General features: G+C 47.3%; 1 long non-coding RNA gene across 1 annotated transcript in view; it reads right to left on the bottom strand.

Annotated features, from left to right (window-relative positions):
- LOC146598574 (uncharacterized) overlaps positions 1-12,968 on the bottom strand; it is a 14,347-nt gene extending 1,379 nt beyond the window's left edge. The window contains exons 1-2 of the long non-coding RNA XR_014895234.1: positions 12,886-12,968; positions 11,786-11,892 (exon numbers count right to left, since the gene is read on the bottom strand). This is a non-coding gene — a long non-coding RNA (uncharacterized LOC146598574). The remainder of the gene's footprint in view (positions 1-11,785; positions 11,893-12,885) is intronic.
- Positions 12,969-15,559: the final 2,591 nt, after the last annotated feature.

The following is a 15,559-nucleotide window of genomic DNA, read 5'->3' as shown; positions in this document are numbered from 1 at the left end:
GAAAAAGGAAAAAGGAAAAAGGAAAAAGGAAAAAGGAAAGAAGTTAGAAGTTAATTTAAGGCTGGTGTCCACACCAGTCTTCTAAGCAGTGCAAAGATTTTTTTCCACATCAGAAATCCATGGAAATCAGAGACAAAGTGCAGAAACCTAAAAATACAACAAATGTAGAAATGCTCACAACAGACTGTTACACAACTTTATTCATCAATCCAAAACATGGCTATCTTCCTCCTAGCCACAAAACCAGAATGCCTTAACTGCACATACAGCACTTTGCAGCCATCTTYATGGTTGCACACTGTGCATGGAAACACAGGAAATAATCCTTGGCCTGAAAACCATAACGACTCCCTGCATTACTGCTAGTTACAGTATCATTCAGTACCAGATGAGTATTATTTCACAGGCAAGCCCAATCTACCAGAGATATATGGTGCCAATTATGAAACCAATGTTTTTGCACACTTTGCATGCAAAGAAGTGAAGATCATCGGGGATCTCCATGGTGACAGTGCTGAGGTAGCTGGGTTACCTGAATGCTAATTTCCAGCCTTTCATCTGATCTTCATGGTTTTTTTATAGTTACTTTTCATCCTTAACCCTGAATTTGTTCGGTTTCTCATTGAGGGGGATCGACAAATATTCCCGTATGCCTTAAAGAAAAAGCAATTTTTTTCTTGTATATGCTTCTGCAACTTTATTTGCCTTAACAGTTCTGGCACGGCAAGCTGCTCACAGTGCTAGGGAATTTGCCTTCTAAACATATCCAACTAGCCTTAGACTGGAATAGAGAAAGGCTGAAAAATACCTTGCTAAAGTAGATCTCCAAAAATTCTTAAAAGAAAGTCTTTTCCTCTGGACATCAGCTTGTGCCCAGGGTATATCTCCTCAATCTCCCACATCACAGATTCTTCCTACCTACTCCTCTATATGCAGAGACTCCACTGGAGAGCCCATAATGAACTTTAATCTTCTTTATTTCTGTTTATTGCTCCCACAGTGGCAGAGAAAATGGGCTAGAAAATTAATGTACACCGAGTCCAGGGTTATCACAATTTGTAACACCCTTGTCCAATTTGCATCACATTCGGTAGAAAAATTCTACCGCGATGTCAAGGTAATCTATCACCCAGAGGGAAAATTGACTTGCATTGATTTCGGAAAGGTATGTCCCGCTCACGACGATAATGAAACGCTGTGCCTCCCGGGCCGCGAGTGCCTGCTCCCTTCCTCTCACCCCTGCGCTCTTTAACAGCATGTTTAATAGAAAAGCTGAACAGTTTTCTGTTTAGCTCATTAAAACCTTAAATAAGTTAAACCATCTCGTTTCTCTCATGCTTCAGGTTACATGGGAATATCCTTAGAAGGTGAGTCACAGACCTGTGTCAGAAACGTTGGAGTCGGCAGATTAGACCAATATCCTGATTCAAGCATTTAATCACCCGTGTTGTATGACTGCCGCTCTGCACGGAGACCAACGGGCCTCTTTTGGCACTGCGGGCTCAGGCGCTTCCCTGCCCGCGTCCGGGCGGCCCGGGAGGACCAGGCTGCCATCCGCCGCTTCCCGCCGAGCGCCCAGCAGAAGCCAACGCCAGCGGCTGTGCAATCACCCACCTAACGTCCGCATTTTCATTTTTAATCTACTTCTGCTTATTGGAGAAATAAATACGATAGATGGTTAATGCTGATGCTCATAATAATACGCAGTCGCCTCCTCCACCGCTCCTTAAAATGCTGCATTATTTTGTGCACAATAGGAGATTTAAAAGGACTCTGTTCATCTCATTTCGCACGTTAGTGCTAAGTTTAGCTTCCGTAGGTAACAATTTCTGTTTAAACTTTAATAAAGAGGTATGTTTAGAATCTCAGGGGTACATTCTCTGCTCATTTGAAACAAATGAGGATTATATAAGGAGGAACAGGAGCTCCAAATAGGATTCATAAAATTAATTGGTTCTAAGCCATAACGGAGTGGCGCTGAGCACTTGCCATCTATAACGACGAGTGACCAAAGGGTGCCTGGTCCACTCAGATAGTCCTGAAAGACCATTTCCCAAGTTAAAGCTCTCYTTCAGGACATTGCAGCAGAACTACTGAATTCGGTGTCCCATGACTAAGGACTAATTTCGAAGTTCCCATACRCCTTGCAAGGCTGAGGGACCTGTTATAGCAGCAAGCCTGACTGATGGGGTCAAATTCTGCACAACCGAACGCCCTAGCTAACCTCACGACCGATGGCAATCCCAAAGAAGGGATCCCTGTAAGGATTCTCTCCAAGCACTCTCAATATTTCCTTTTAKGGGGTGCAAAATTTTTAAATTCTACCTCACAAGAACATCACGGATGCTGCAAAGCCTGCAGTCGTACGCAGAGGTGTTTGCAATGCTTCAGGGTCCCTCCATATCATTTTTAACGAATCAAAAAGTCACAGGACGTGCCTGAATATTCAAATGAAGTGAAAAATATGCACTTTACTCTTTGACTGCAATTGTCAGTCCCGTTTCCCAAATTCCTCTATATGAACCTGCGGCTGAACGTGCTGTGCTCTCTCTGCTTAAAGACACTGTGGGTTACTGGGATATAAACAATATCCTGTGCACTGAGTTTATCAAGTATTACGCTACCCGATCYGCCCGAGGAAATTCCCAGGATTGCTGGCAGGAGCCGGTCTGGCTCCGTGCCCCGGGACGGCCAGCCCTGAGGCACGGCCAGGGACAGGGCAGCTGTGCTCAACACCCTGCCRCTTTTCTCTCTGAGGATCACTTACACCTGCCATCATTTAATGAACTAATATTAAACCTTTCACTGAATCTTCCTAACTGCATTTAAAGCCATATATATACATACATACATATAGGTATATATAAATCTTCTAAAATAGCTTCCATGTGTTATTCCATTCCAGAGCCCCTTTCAGCTAAAAATACAGAGAAAAGCATGCTAAATCCTGCTGACACTTGCATCCCACCAATTCCTCTCTTCTTTGAGCACAAGCCCAACTTGCAATAGGCTCCTAATATCTTTTAAATAGCCACAAGATGTAACTGCTCAGCATTAAGACAGTGCTCTAAATGGTGACATGGAAATAAGCAAAAAGCCACTAGAAAATGCTCAGAGACGTTGAGCGTGGCCTCTGGCTTCTGCAGAGCAGCGACGCCCACGGCTGCACGCTGCAGAGGCTCCCTCGGCGGAGCCCCTTCTCCGCAGCTCTGCACAGCGCGTCCTTGACGTGCTCCGGTTCCCTTCCCTTGATGCGCGCGGCGACAACTTCCACTGAATGTAAACACAGAATTTGCAAGTGGAGAAGCCTTAATCAACCAAGCAGCCAGAAATTAAAATAAATRGGAAGAAAACTTCTCTCGCACCTAATCAATAACAGTGATATTGCTAGGAATAAATAAATACTGAAAAAAGCAAAATTTCCTAATTTTTTCTTTCTCTGATGACTCTATTAACTAAGTAAAGCTATAGTTCATTAATACAACTAAAATYATCCTTAATTTCCCAGCTATTTTATGCATTATCATTGACATTTTAGTCAACAGCATAATCACCAGGGACAAAATACAATTTGTGATAATGTTCTTGAGCAATGAACATACTGAAATGGTTACTAATGAAATCGGGAAGAAGAARTATGACCATTTTTCTGGTCCCCTCACAAAGTGCTCTGACAATTTTTGCTGCCCTTCATGAGGGAAGGCTGCAGTTCCTCCTCTTTTCATTGAATTAACTTGCAAACACATGGGACAACAAATACTCAAAAGGCATCTTCAACACACAGCAACTACTACATTTAATACATCTGTTWTTTCTTTCTGGATAAGTCACACCTACTTGGATGCAACCTTGACCAAGAATCAACCATGAGCAGTATGTGCTCGGAGGAGCCTCCAGGCAAGAAAGAAGTAAYAAGGTCTACCCAGCGAAAAAGTGAAGACATAGGGACTGACAAGGCAAACATCGACATGATAATGCCAACTAACACTGACAGGATCCACCTGAGTCATGATCCCAAATTATCGCTCAACACACGAATCCGTATTTTTAATTTGCTAATGGCACAAAACAAATCTGAGTAAGGCTTCCCCGAGATGCATTTTCCATCCGTTATGAGGGGGCAGCTGAGCCCCCCGAGCAGCAGGAGGAAGCCCCTGGGGCTGTGCGGCACCTTCTGCCCCTGCCCAGCAAGACACAGACGCATACTTGGACTCCTCATCCTGCAGCACCTCTGATCCATAAGCAAACTTGCCTCGCTCTTGACATACTGCCACCAGGTTTTCCCATCTTCTCAAATAGTATTAATAAAGTGTTCACAGTTATTTTTGAAGGATGCTTGTGTGGTGCTTTACACTACTTTGAAGAGTCATTAGAGGACCACCCAGTCTTCACAGGCTCCGTGCTTGCTCATAGCCAGATACAGGAGCCGTAGGCATCAGACCGACAATACATTTTTCAAAAGAAGTGAGATGTACACTTGTTTTTAAACAACTCAACAGAAAGAAWTAAAGTTAAATTCCCTTCTAGATGCCACAGTGTCTGGAAGTCTTAGAGCTATTTGGACATGGATTCTATACAAGAAAATGGAATCTTCTTCTGTTGATAATTTGTTATTAACAGGTATCTCCTGTTGCTCTGTGCCCCCCCCCCACACTTGAAGTAATTAAGAAAGTAGTTGTTGACATATGTGTGCAGAGGATAACAAACACTATCATCATTCTTGTAGGAAAAGGGAAGCTGAAGCCACCAGCTCCAGTGTGACACCAACTTCTGCTGAAAATCACACTGTCATTTCTATTTTGGGCAGCTTAGTTCATAGTTGTCAAAACAGACATTCACTTAGGAACCTCCTATAGCAAAACTAGTCAAAATGTTGATTTTCCCTTGTAGCATTAAAATATTTTCAAAACTAGATTTTTCAGCCACAGTGCAAACCATATTGTGGCAGATGCTACAGAAGACAAAGGGAATAATGTCATGCCACTTTATATAAAGCTCTACCTGGAAAAAAAAACTGTCCATATGTGTRTATCAGTGTAAATAGATATCATTTAACACTTACTTAAGCAATAAAAACCTGAATATCTTGCAAAATATCCAGCCTATTTGCTGAAGCACCAAAACCTTGTCACACAGCTCATAACCAATGGACATCACATGGAGTGTAATATTGCTTTCTGAACCTTGGACTTGGGGGGATGCTTAAAAAAGGATTTGAAAGAAAACATTTGGAGAGTCTTCAAGTTATCATTAGAACATGCCCTTCTCTGAGGGAGGCTGGAAGAGATCATGGTCCAATTTCAAAACATGAGATGGGAACCCTCTTAGCTCAGGTTAGACAGACAAGTTTTTAGGTGGCCTAGAGTTAGACAGGAGATATTATGCATGCGCTGTGGAAAGACAAGTAAATGTTTAAGGGAGACTCCACTGCAGATATACAAGTCACGTTCTGCTTAAACCACCTTAATAAGTCAACATGGTCAACCTCCGCCTTAGGTCACACATCCTACATTCACCAATTGGCCAATCTCCAGCCCAGGCCGCAGTGGACAGGCAGGAGAGGGCAGCAGCTCCCCGTGTGTCCCGTCTCTCCAGCTGGGCTTGGGTGGGTCCCAGGGACCCCCGTATCATCCTCATCAGCCCCCATGGTGGCCCCATCCCGCCAGCCGGGGCTGTTCATTAAGCAGCAAGTCACACGCAGCACCGCCTGACATTGCCACACGACACTGTTCTGGCTGCAAAACCACTTCCAATCTGCCAGAGACCCCCACGAGGCCCATCAAAATCCAGCGAGAGCATCCTGCGTGCTTCCTCGCACAAGGCAGGTGCTCCGCTTGCCCACACGTCAGATCCGAGGGAGGGTGATTCCTCGTGCACGGGAGCCGGCCCGGCTAGCACCTCCCTCAGCAACGGGCTTGTTCTACACGTCTCCACAGAGCCTCGGTCCTGCTCCCAYGAAGGCTAACGGCAAAATCCCAGCCTGTTTCAAGGAGACCAGGATCTGGGCTCAGCCACCGTCTGTTCCCAGCAGAGAGAGCATATGCTTTTTATTGAGCCTCTTCATGCACAGAACACTGTTCAAACACATTTATGATTTCTGAGCAGATGTCTTCAGCTGGAACCACAGAGACAAGTGCAGAGGGTTTATCTAGTGGTAACAAAAGCCTCGTGGCATTTCTTAGAAAGAAAACTGAGGTTAGCAATTATTCATAGCTGTACATACATCCCTGCAGTCAAGCTGACTTGGCAGGCTGGAGCTAATTGGGTTTACAGTGCAAGGAAGCTTTGACTGAAATGCCTAACTTAACAAATTATACACCCATACCCCCAGCAGCATTACTCTCGAGTGTGTAAAACAACAGCCCCACATATTAGCAAAAAAAAACAAATGCAGGGTTTGCCATTGCTTTACAACCCAAAGACCCACAAGTGAATAATTCGGAAGGGTTCGGTGCGCTACATAGTGATCCATAATTTAGCAGCTGCAGACCGGCTGCGTGTGGCTGACATCCCAGGTTGCGGCTGAGGCTCACGAGCCCCCGGCAGGTGCCGGGGGGCCGGTGACTTCCTTCCCGGGAAGGGGAGGCCGGCCGGGAACGTGGACCGGGCCGGGGGGTGGACGACTCTGAAGCTAATGCACAAAAAACGGGTGAGAAAAAACTGGCGAGGGGAAAATAGTGCAGCCTCAGGTTTACCAAGTAAATTATGCAAATTTACCATGGTGATTTATGAAAATAAAAAGGCTTATTTAACGAGCCCAGCAGGCAGCAGGTGCTGCTGGTTTTTTACACGTTAACAGGGAAAATAAAGGGCAGGAGATTTTGTTTCATTGGGCTCCTTCGCCGTTTCAAGGATGTAGATTAGGGCACACRTCAGGGAGAGGCCGCGCTCTGCGCCGCGGAGGGTCCCCCAGGCGCCTCCTCCTGCGTCCATGGCCCGGACACGGCGGTCCGCCCAGCCCTTCGGAGGACGCCTCCCGGCCTGCCGGGGCGTCAGCTCTTCCGGGGACGTTTTACAGAGCCGACGTAAGGACCGGCGCTTCTGAGGGCAGCCGCAGCTCTCGGCCGGCCCCGCGCAGCACCGCGCTCCAACCCAAGGCCGCTCTGGGGCGCGCGCTTCGSAAGTGCTTTCCCGGATTGGTGCGCGCAGAACTGCACCGCGGCGTTCAGAGCGTGGAGCAGGCGCCGTGGCCGCTCTCCTTCCCCTCCCAGGGAACGGTCCAGAGTCCCGCCGCACCTCTGCTCCTGGAGGAAACGGGAGGAAGATGGAGACGTGTGAAGAGGAGACAAAATGGAAGACGGACGCTGCACGGGAAGCAGCAGAAAGAGCAGATGAAAAAAACCCCAAATAAATGGAAGTGGAAAAGGCTGAGTGTGGACGTGGGAAGGCGGGAAGCAAACAGGCATGCACGAACRGCACATGGAACGACAGCCGGGATGCGCGCAGGAGTCCCAGCACAGCCGCTAACAAAGGTCAGACGCACCAGCCAAACCCGAGCTAGTTCAAACCTCCGAGGACGTACGAGCCCACGTCTTACCAGCTTTCCGTGCGGACAGCCGGCCGGGAACGGGCGCAGCAGCGATAAGCTGGCTGACCCCGCGCGGGCCCCGAGCTGGGCCCGCGCTGCCGCCCCGGGGCAGCGCCGAACGCAGCTGCGCGAGGGCCGAGGGGCAGCTGGCATTCCAAAAATAGGCTCAAAAAGACAAAAGGAAAAAATAAAAAGCACGGAAGCAAAAGTTGCAGTGGGATCCCCACTGCCCTGAGCACCCTCTGGCCAGGCAGGGAGAGGCATGCTGCCCAGCACCCTCCCCCTCAGCTCGCCTGCCTCTTTCCCCAGGTATTTGATGATTTCAGAGGAAATCTCTCTAAAAATCCAGCCTTCAAAGCCAGCGATCTCCCCATCTGCCAGCTTTAGCGCTCAGCACGCACAGGCTGAGCCAGGCGGCACTGCACAGCAACGCCTTTTTCATTGACTCCCATATGGTTCAGTGCGCAAAAACGCCTAATTAAGAGAAGTAGAGGAGATTTTAGAAGGAAAACCTTATGACTTTCTGCAGGGGAAATAGGAGCAATAGGGCATAAATCACAGATGATGGGAAGTACAGGCAGGGAGGGAACTTTGAAGGTAAGCTACTGCCGAAGAGTAGCTTGAGCTCAGAGAGGCTGCGACTTCAAAATTCCCCATCCGCGTGCCGCGCGTTTGCAGGCTGACAGGCGGCGTCCCCGGAGAGGCGGGACAGACCCTTGCGGTCCTCCTCGCGGCCGCTCATCACATCAAACACCCTCGCAGACAGCGAGTGCACAGCAGAGGCGCTTACAGCTATTAAATCCAGGCGTTCGCCACCGTCCAGATGTAACCCAGGATAAGCCGCTGCACATGCATTAATAAACGACACCGCTTCCTAAAAGCGGCACCGCGTGCGACGGACGGAAAATCAGAGTTGACGACACACAAATAGAGTGTAGAAAGACTCAATRAACCCCCGGCGAACCTGCCCTCGAGCCGGGACAGCAGCCGTAGGGTGCGCAGCCATCAGCGGGCCCAGGACACCGTGGTTAGGAACCGGCTTCGCTGCTGCTTCCCACCGTGCTTTCCCCCTGCTGCGGACTGCCAGACGGGGACCTTCCCCGCGTTGCTGCGAAAGCGCAGCCGTGCGTCCGGCCAAGGACAAACGGACGGCTTTGTTTTAACGGAAACTGCTTGTCCTTTTGCTGAATAACCTGCTCCAACCCCCACGGCCCGCAGGCGGGCTGCCCTGCCGTCTGCCCGGGAAGGGCTGCTGCTGCCCGTCTCGCGCAGTGCTGCGCACACTCGTGGCCTTGACAGGAACGGGGAATTTTCTAGTGAAACGACGCAGTGAAAGCACTGAAGAGATGCCAACAGAGGCGATCTACAGACTTCGTCCCTTGAACGTGAAGGGCAGCGCGAGCCTCTCCGCAGAGCTCCTGTGCCAGCCGGMGACGCTGCGCGGTGCGGACTGCTTCAAAACCTCCAGAGCAAGGCAGCAAGCGAGCCGCAAACCAACCCCCTGCGTGGCAGCCTAGCGCGGGCGGAAACACGGCCCTGCAGGCTTTGGGAGAGTCACGTTCGCCACCCAGTCCAGGCAGCTACTGCCCCCGCCGGCTCGGCGCCTTCGCCGCGGCAGCCCCGCCGGCAGGGCCCCGCGCCGCCAGCTGCGCGGCCGCCAGCACATGCGGCCGCGGCGATTGGAAACCATTTGGCCAGCACTGAAAATAAAGGAATAAACGCGCTTTTATGACAGAACGCATAAAACGCCTGGCTGCTGCCGGGAATCCAAATTTGGCCTGTGCAGTTAATTTGACTGGATGCTACGAGTGAGGGCACGATTTGAAACCACAAGTCATTTTTCTCCCCGGAAGAGTGGATAACTGAGTCTATTAATCTGACAATACATTTAAACTGAGTTATTGTGACAAGGGACTTCCATTATCCATTTCATCTAGTTGCAAACTGTCAGAATAAATCTCAGGGGGTTACGGAAAAAAGCTGCCTGCCTTTGTTTGCTGCTTTTATATGCCACAACAGTTTAGATTTGGTTCACTTTAACTCATGATACTGCCCAACTGTACAAGGTGGACGCACACAGAGAGCCCACTACAGGGAACGGTAACTTTACGGTCACCAAGGTTTTCCTCAAAAGGAGTGAGGGTGGTAAAATYTGACCAGCTCGCATTTTCTTGACATTGATTTCAATGACTCTTCGCTCTTTTACACTTCTGTTTTTTCACTRTAACTTTYTCTCCCTTTGGAATCAATTAACAAATATCWTCAGAAAAGAAAAACTGGTTTCCTAAAGCTCTGCTTTTATCTCGCTTGTAAAGCAAGTTGAATTAAATAGTTAAAACTGYTATAATCAGAAATGAATCAAAATAAGGCATAAAATAGTGAGCAATGGTGATACGGTTAAGACATTAAACTGGAATTCGGAAGATGRAGATTCAGTTTTATGGCCCTACCACAGACTTCTTAAATGATGCTGGATAACCTATTCCCCCATCAGTTACTCAGATAACGACACCTCCTTCTTCCCCACTATTTGCTTTGCAACTGTACGAACTTCGGTACAAGAACAGCCTTTTCCTGCAAGACCATCACTGCATCTTGGGGTGGCAAAACGCAACGTCGGGACAGCCCGCGCCGGTCGGCGGCCTGGCACCGCAGCCCCAAAACCGCGCGACCGGAAGCGAACGAAGGCAATTGAGGCTTTGCCTGGGGGCAAACCGCGTCGGACCAACGCCCCCGCTTTCCCCGGCGTTACCGTCGGCGCAGGGCTCTCGSTGGCCGTGGGGTCGCGTGCTTACACACTGCTGCGCAAGATTTTGCCACTCACATGTCAAGCCAGATGAAGGGGCTGAGTTCGGGAAGGATGCACTTGATCTTGGAGAGAAAAAGCCACACGGAAAATGCACAGTAAATTCAAATAGTGGTGCGCGTTGGCATGCACGGGCGAAAGGAGCCGGCGGTGGGCCCAGAGCTGCGTGGCCAGCCGGCCTTCCCYGTGGCCGGCGTCACTCGGGCCGGCCCCTGCTCCACGGTATCTCCGCAGGGCTCCCGTGACGCCGGCCGCTGAGCAGCACCAGCCACAGCTCCCTCAGCAGCCTACACTGATCTACGCGTATTTAACGCACAGATGGCTTGCTTTTTTTTTTTCTTTTTTTTTAAACAAAAAGGGATTGCACCCTTAACACCACTTCATCGCAACAAATAGCCCAAGCAGTCCTGTTACGCGCAGTACATCAGAACCTGAAGCCAGAAGGCAGTGATGAAGTTAAACAAACAAAAAGTAACAACTCCCCCTGATAATCCTAAGATCTAGCCTAACTTATTAAAGAGGCTCCACTAAGAAATAAATACTGTTGCTTCAAAGAAGTTTAATTTTGTTATCTCTGAACTGTTCCTGTGAAACAAAAACAATGAAAACTCTTTATTCATGATCTTCCGCAAAGCCATCATTTGGTCTCAGGAGGTGGTCGAAAGCTAAGCACAAAATGTCAGTGTCACTACTTCACAGCTCTACGCTTGTTTTTTATCAGATCCGAGAAGTGAGAAAAGATGCAATATGCTCATTCCTTTACTGTCACTGCAGAGTATTCATTAGTTGTAATTATTTTTTAGGTTCTAGGGGGAACCATTAAAAAAATTAATCACAAGTGGAAGGAACAGCAGCCGTATGTGGCAATAAAAAGACAATAAAGCATTTTAGGATACACGCTTGTTATGATTTATATTCCAGACGGGACTAGAGGTAGCATATGGTGATTGCCATAAAGCAGCATTTATTATAAAAACACAGAGATCTATCTCCAAGCTTGGTTAAATGGAAGAAGTTTTGCATTTACTTTAATTTATATTTGGATTCTTGCTGTAATACCAAAACTTTTTTCAGCCAAACCAGGGTGTTACAGTCTGCCAGTTATTGTGCCTGTTAACATATCCTTTAAGCAGACCTTTTTATCACTGACTTCCGCTGCACTATCAGYCTGTCTGGACGCATTGCTTGGAGCAAAGGCCAAACCTGGCAGCCTCCAGTTAGGCCACTTCTCCTTAATCTGCAATAACCGATACGACRCTCAAAGAGTGCACTAGGAACACCACGAAAGCAGCACTGCGCTGGCGGCTAACCGGCGTGGAAGAGCCTTTAACCACGCAACAAAATCCACCCGACCGCCGCAGCAAGCCTTCAGCTAGGAGCCAGTCCTGATGGCACAAGGCTTTGACAGAAATGAGCCCCGCTCTGGGGCGGCTCCCCAGCCCTGCGCTCACCTTTTGCAAGCAGCCAGGATGCTCCATCCTCAGCAGCAGACTGTATGCCGGTAAGGACTTTCTGATGAGGTAAAGGTTTGCTATGCTTCTGTTTCAACACCTCCAACCTAGTAAAATTCACAGGTGATAATTGCTATAAGTAAGGTATTATTATTGACTGTAAGTAAGAAAAAATAATATGTAAAACCATCACCTTATTTTCTTCTTGCCAACTAAATGCATATGACAGAGAGGAATATCAGAAAAAGCAAAGATTAATGCTAGTGAAATGTCTCCAAGAAGGCAGCACTAATATTATGAACTATTTCTATTAAAAATCTGGAAATCATAAAATGTTAATACATATTTTACAGCTTTTATGCAATACTTCTTGAGGAATATGACACAATATACTCCATTATGTGAGTAGGAGACCCAGAGCGGGCTGTATGCAGGAGCAGATCATGGCTGGGGTTGATGCTCAGGAGTGAAACATGAGGTCCCAGAAGATCCCACAAGCCACCCAGGGCAAGGTGCTGGAGCCGGTGAGGAAGGCATGACCTGACCACACCAGGCTCAGGGGAAAGTTGCCAACAAAGGGCCTAATATGACTTTTCACTGCCTAATTTCCCCAAGTAGCAAAAGGTAGATGTTAGTATCTCAGAAGCCAAATTATCTTGCTAATGCTTCATGGACTTGTTAGAGGAGAGCAAGTTCACTAATGCAGATACAAAGAGAAATGCTCCCTATTTCTCCACCTCATCTACCATCACCTCTTCTATATGAATTACTACCAGTTAGTGGCAGTTTGGATCCTAAAATTAACAAAAATCAGATACTGCTAGCATTATAATTTAATCTGCTCATTAAACACATCCATGGCCCAATGCCAAAATCCACTGAAGTCACGGGAAGGACCACGCTGAATATAATGGGCTTTACTTGAGGCCACTAATGTGGCCCTTCTACTGCCAGATGACTTGGTTAAGTCTGCTGAAGCAAACTCTCCATCAGTCTTCACTGTTATACAACATTAGCTGCAAGTATACTCTATCTTTTTCTTTTTTCTTTTCTTTTTTTTTTTTTTGCAGTGGTCTCAGCAACCTGCTGGTGTTGCGCACCTGGCACAAGAAGCAGTGGCTGTGCAGCAGAGGATTAAGGGCAGGCTCTCACGGCGCTTTCTGTTCAGGCCAAGGAAGCCAGTGGAGATCTGCAATAGCAAACATAAATGACAGCAGATGGAGGCTTAGAGGCATTATTTTTATGACTAGATACTAAAATCTGTGGTCCAGCCCCTCCGCCATTCACGTAAGCAGGAAATTTCATTTCACCTGACCTCTCCTAGTAACGCCAAAGGCGGATGAATTTTCCTCTGATCAAAGGCAGAGAGCTTGTGCTGGGTGACTTGAGAACAGTCATGACGGCTTGTCGTAACGAAAGATTTTAAATTACTTTAAGAAGTTTAATTCATGAAAGCTCAGATATCTTATGTCAATTCTCCTGATTTAAATATTCAAACACCCCAGCTGACAGAAGGTCAAGGTGTTCCGTTCAGCTCTGCTTTCACAGGCTAGACGAGTGGAACATTTTTTTTTAATACAGCAGTGACACACTAAAATGGAACTGCCTCAGTAAATCACCACTGGAAATAAGCACGCGCTGGATGGTCAAGGCACTGGCACTTCCCAGGACTTGCCTCATTTATGTAGTGTCCAAGGCAGTATTTTTAATTCTCCAGTCCAGTCCAGAGCAACCTGCACTGACATCCTCAAATGGCAGTGCAGAAACAAGCAGGTCTGGCCCCAAAACTCGCCTGCCACTAGGGAACGAAGCTGCCTTCAGAAATGCAAAGCTGAGATGGGCTCAGAGGAGAGGACTGACCCAAGGGCTTCGCGTTTCTCCTCCCCAAGCGCTGCGAGCAGCAAGGTCATACAGCACCAGGCAGAGTCAAGCAGCCTCTCGGCTGCTCCGCACGGAGCCGTGCTCGGGCCCTGAAGCGCAGCCCACTGGCCCCCTTTCCACTCGCCAAGTAGGTGCAAAATGCAGCTTGCAGGGGTTGAGCAGCGCCTGCAAAACGCGAGCACTGCTGGCAAGATGAGATATGCACCACGGGCCAGGCTTCACCAACGCCTCCCTGCTGCATTTGGTCTGGCAGCATGAAGGGGCTATAAACTGTGTGCAGATATAACTGGTATCCTCCTCATCTACTGCTTACACTGACAAAGTGGCAGCTCAGTCTTCCCCATCAATGCAGACCGAGACTTCCAGGCTGCGAATCCCACTCTCAGTTCAAGACTGCCATCCTATCTCCCCTGCCTAAAACACAGGCTAACGCTAAAGCAATCACCCACAGCACTGTYGCTTGCTGTCCCTGGGCTTGTGGTCTGCTCTTTTTTCTTCTCCAAGGTGACTGCGTTTGAAGTCTGGCAGACAAAAAGGTCAGAGYTGTAAAATAACTGCTGTGTCCTTCTTTTTTTCGCTTCAGCCCAAGAGGAATGCTGAAAATGGGACTCCAACTTTTTTAAAGGAAAGGGAATCATTCTACCTCATCTGAAGGTTTCTTAAAGGCTTTCATAAAGCAAGYCCTCTGCACAATGGAAAAAGACATTTTCTACTTTCTCCTGTTTCTGCAGGATTTAGAAGCATGGCTATTCCCATGAAGATCCTTCTCCTAGTCTTGGGCTAAACTTCCTTATACTTAGATCAGCTGACAAAAGACTGCAAACAAAGTGCTAATAAAACCATCATATTTAACCTCTCACCCCAAAAATAAAGAAATCCACACAATCAAAAATAACTAGAGCATTTCCTCCCTGGAGATGGTTTTTCATTTCTAGTCAATGTGGCATGCTAAAATGAGCATTACAAAATGCAGATGACTATCGGCACTTACTCCAGACTATTCCATACTGCTTCTGCATAGCACTGTGAAATTGCTAGTAGGTGCCAATACAGATGTAACATTTAAACTCGCAGGCCAGATCCGGGGCTGATGTAAATCAATGTCTTCAGGGGAATTCTGACGACTTTGATGGAGAGTGGGAAGTGACAAGATTTGAGTATTTGGGCTGCCTTACAAAAGACAGTACCTATAACAACCACTCAACACTTGATTTTTCTCCCCTGCATTAAGTGACAGCTGCACTCCTGCCTTGCCAGGGGATATATCATCACTTCACCAGTTTTGCTAGTATTCCCGAGTGCATCCCTGGCTTGCTGGCTGCAGTTGGGATGAGCATATCAACCTCCACAAGAGCTTGGGCAGCGTACCATCGCACGTCCAAAATGGACAGCAGCACTTATCTTTGCACAGACTAATTCAATGCAACATCTATTGCATTGTGCAGAAACAATGCATTTACTTAGAAGGGCTGAATGAAGGACAGAGACAGATGAGTTTGTAGAATGCACATTAAAATGAATCACTTCTGGTATCATTTTCATTCCTCCGACATAGTTACAACCATATTTAAAATAATGTGACTTTTTGAATGGGGAAATTTATTTCAATTAAGTAATAAAAAGCATCAGATCTAAACAGGGCTATAGGCAAGGGATTTAGTTATTTAGAGTTACTCTGCACTAGAATTACACTGCTCTATGGTTCTATATTGTGCTCAGACATTATATGAGATTAGGTACAACAGGGAGAAAGAATCAATCAGTCCTGGCTAAGGAATTGAGATAGTAATGACTCATTTGACTGGATTGCTCTGGAAAATTAATAATGACGGTGGTAATTATTAACCTGGGATAGCTGCAGTGCTCGTTATTCTCCTTTTACCCTATTGAATG

This window comes from Rhea americana, unplaced genomic scaffold, assembly GCF_003343005.1.
Source record: "Rhea americana isolate MKP2758 unplaced genomic scaffold, rheAme1 scaffold_16, whole genome shotgun sequence".
NCBI lineage: Eukaryota > Metazoa > Chordata > Aves > Rheiformes > Rheidae > Rhea > Rhea americana.
The sequence above is the reverse complement of the archived record's forward strand: the minus strand, read 5'-3'. Positions and strand labels throughout refer to the sequence as shown.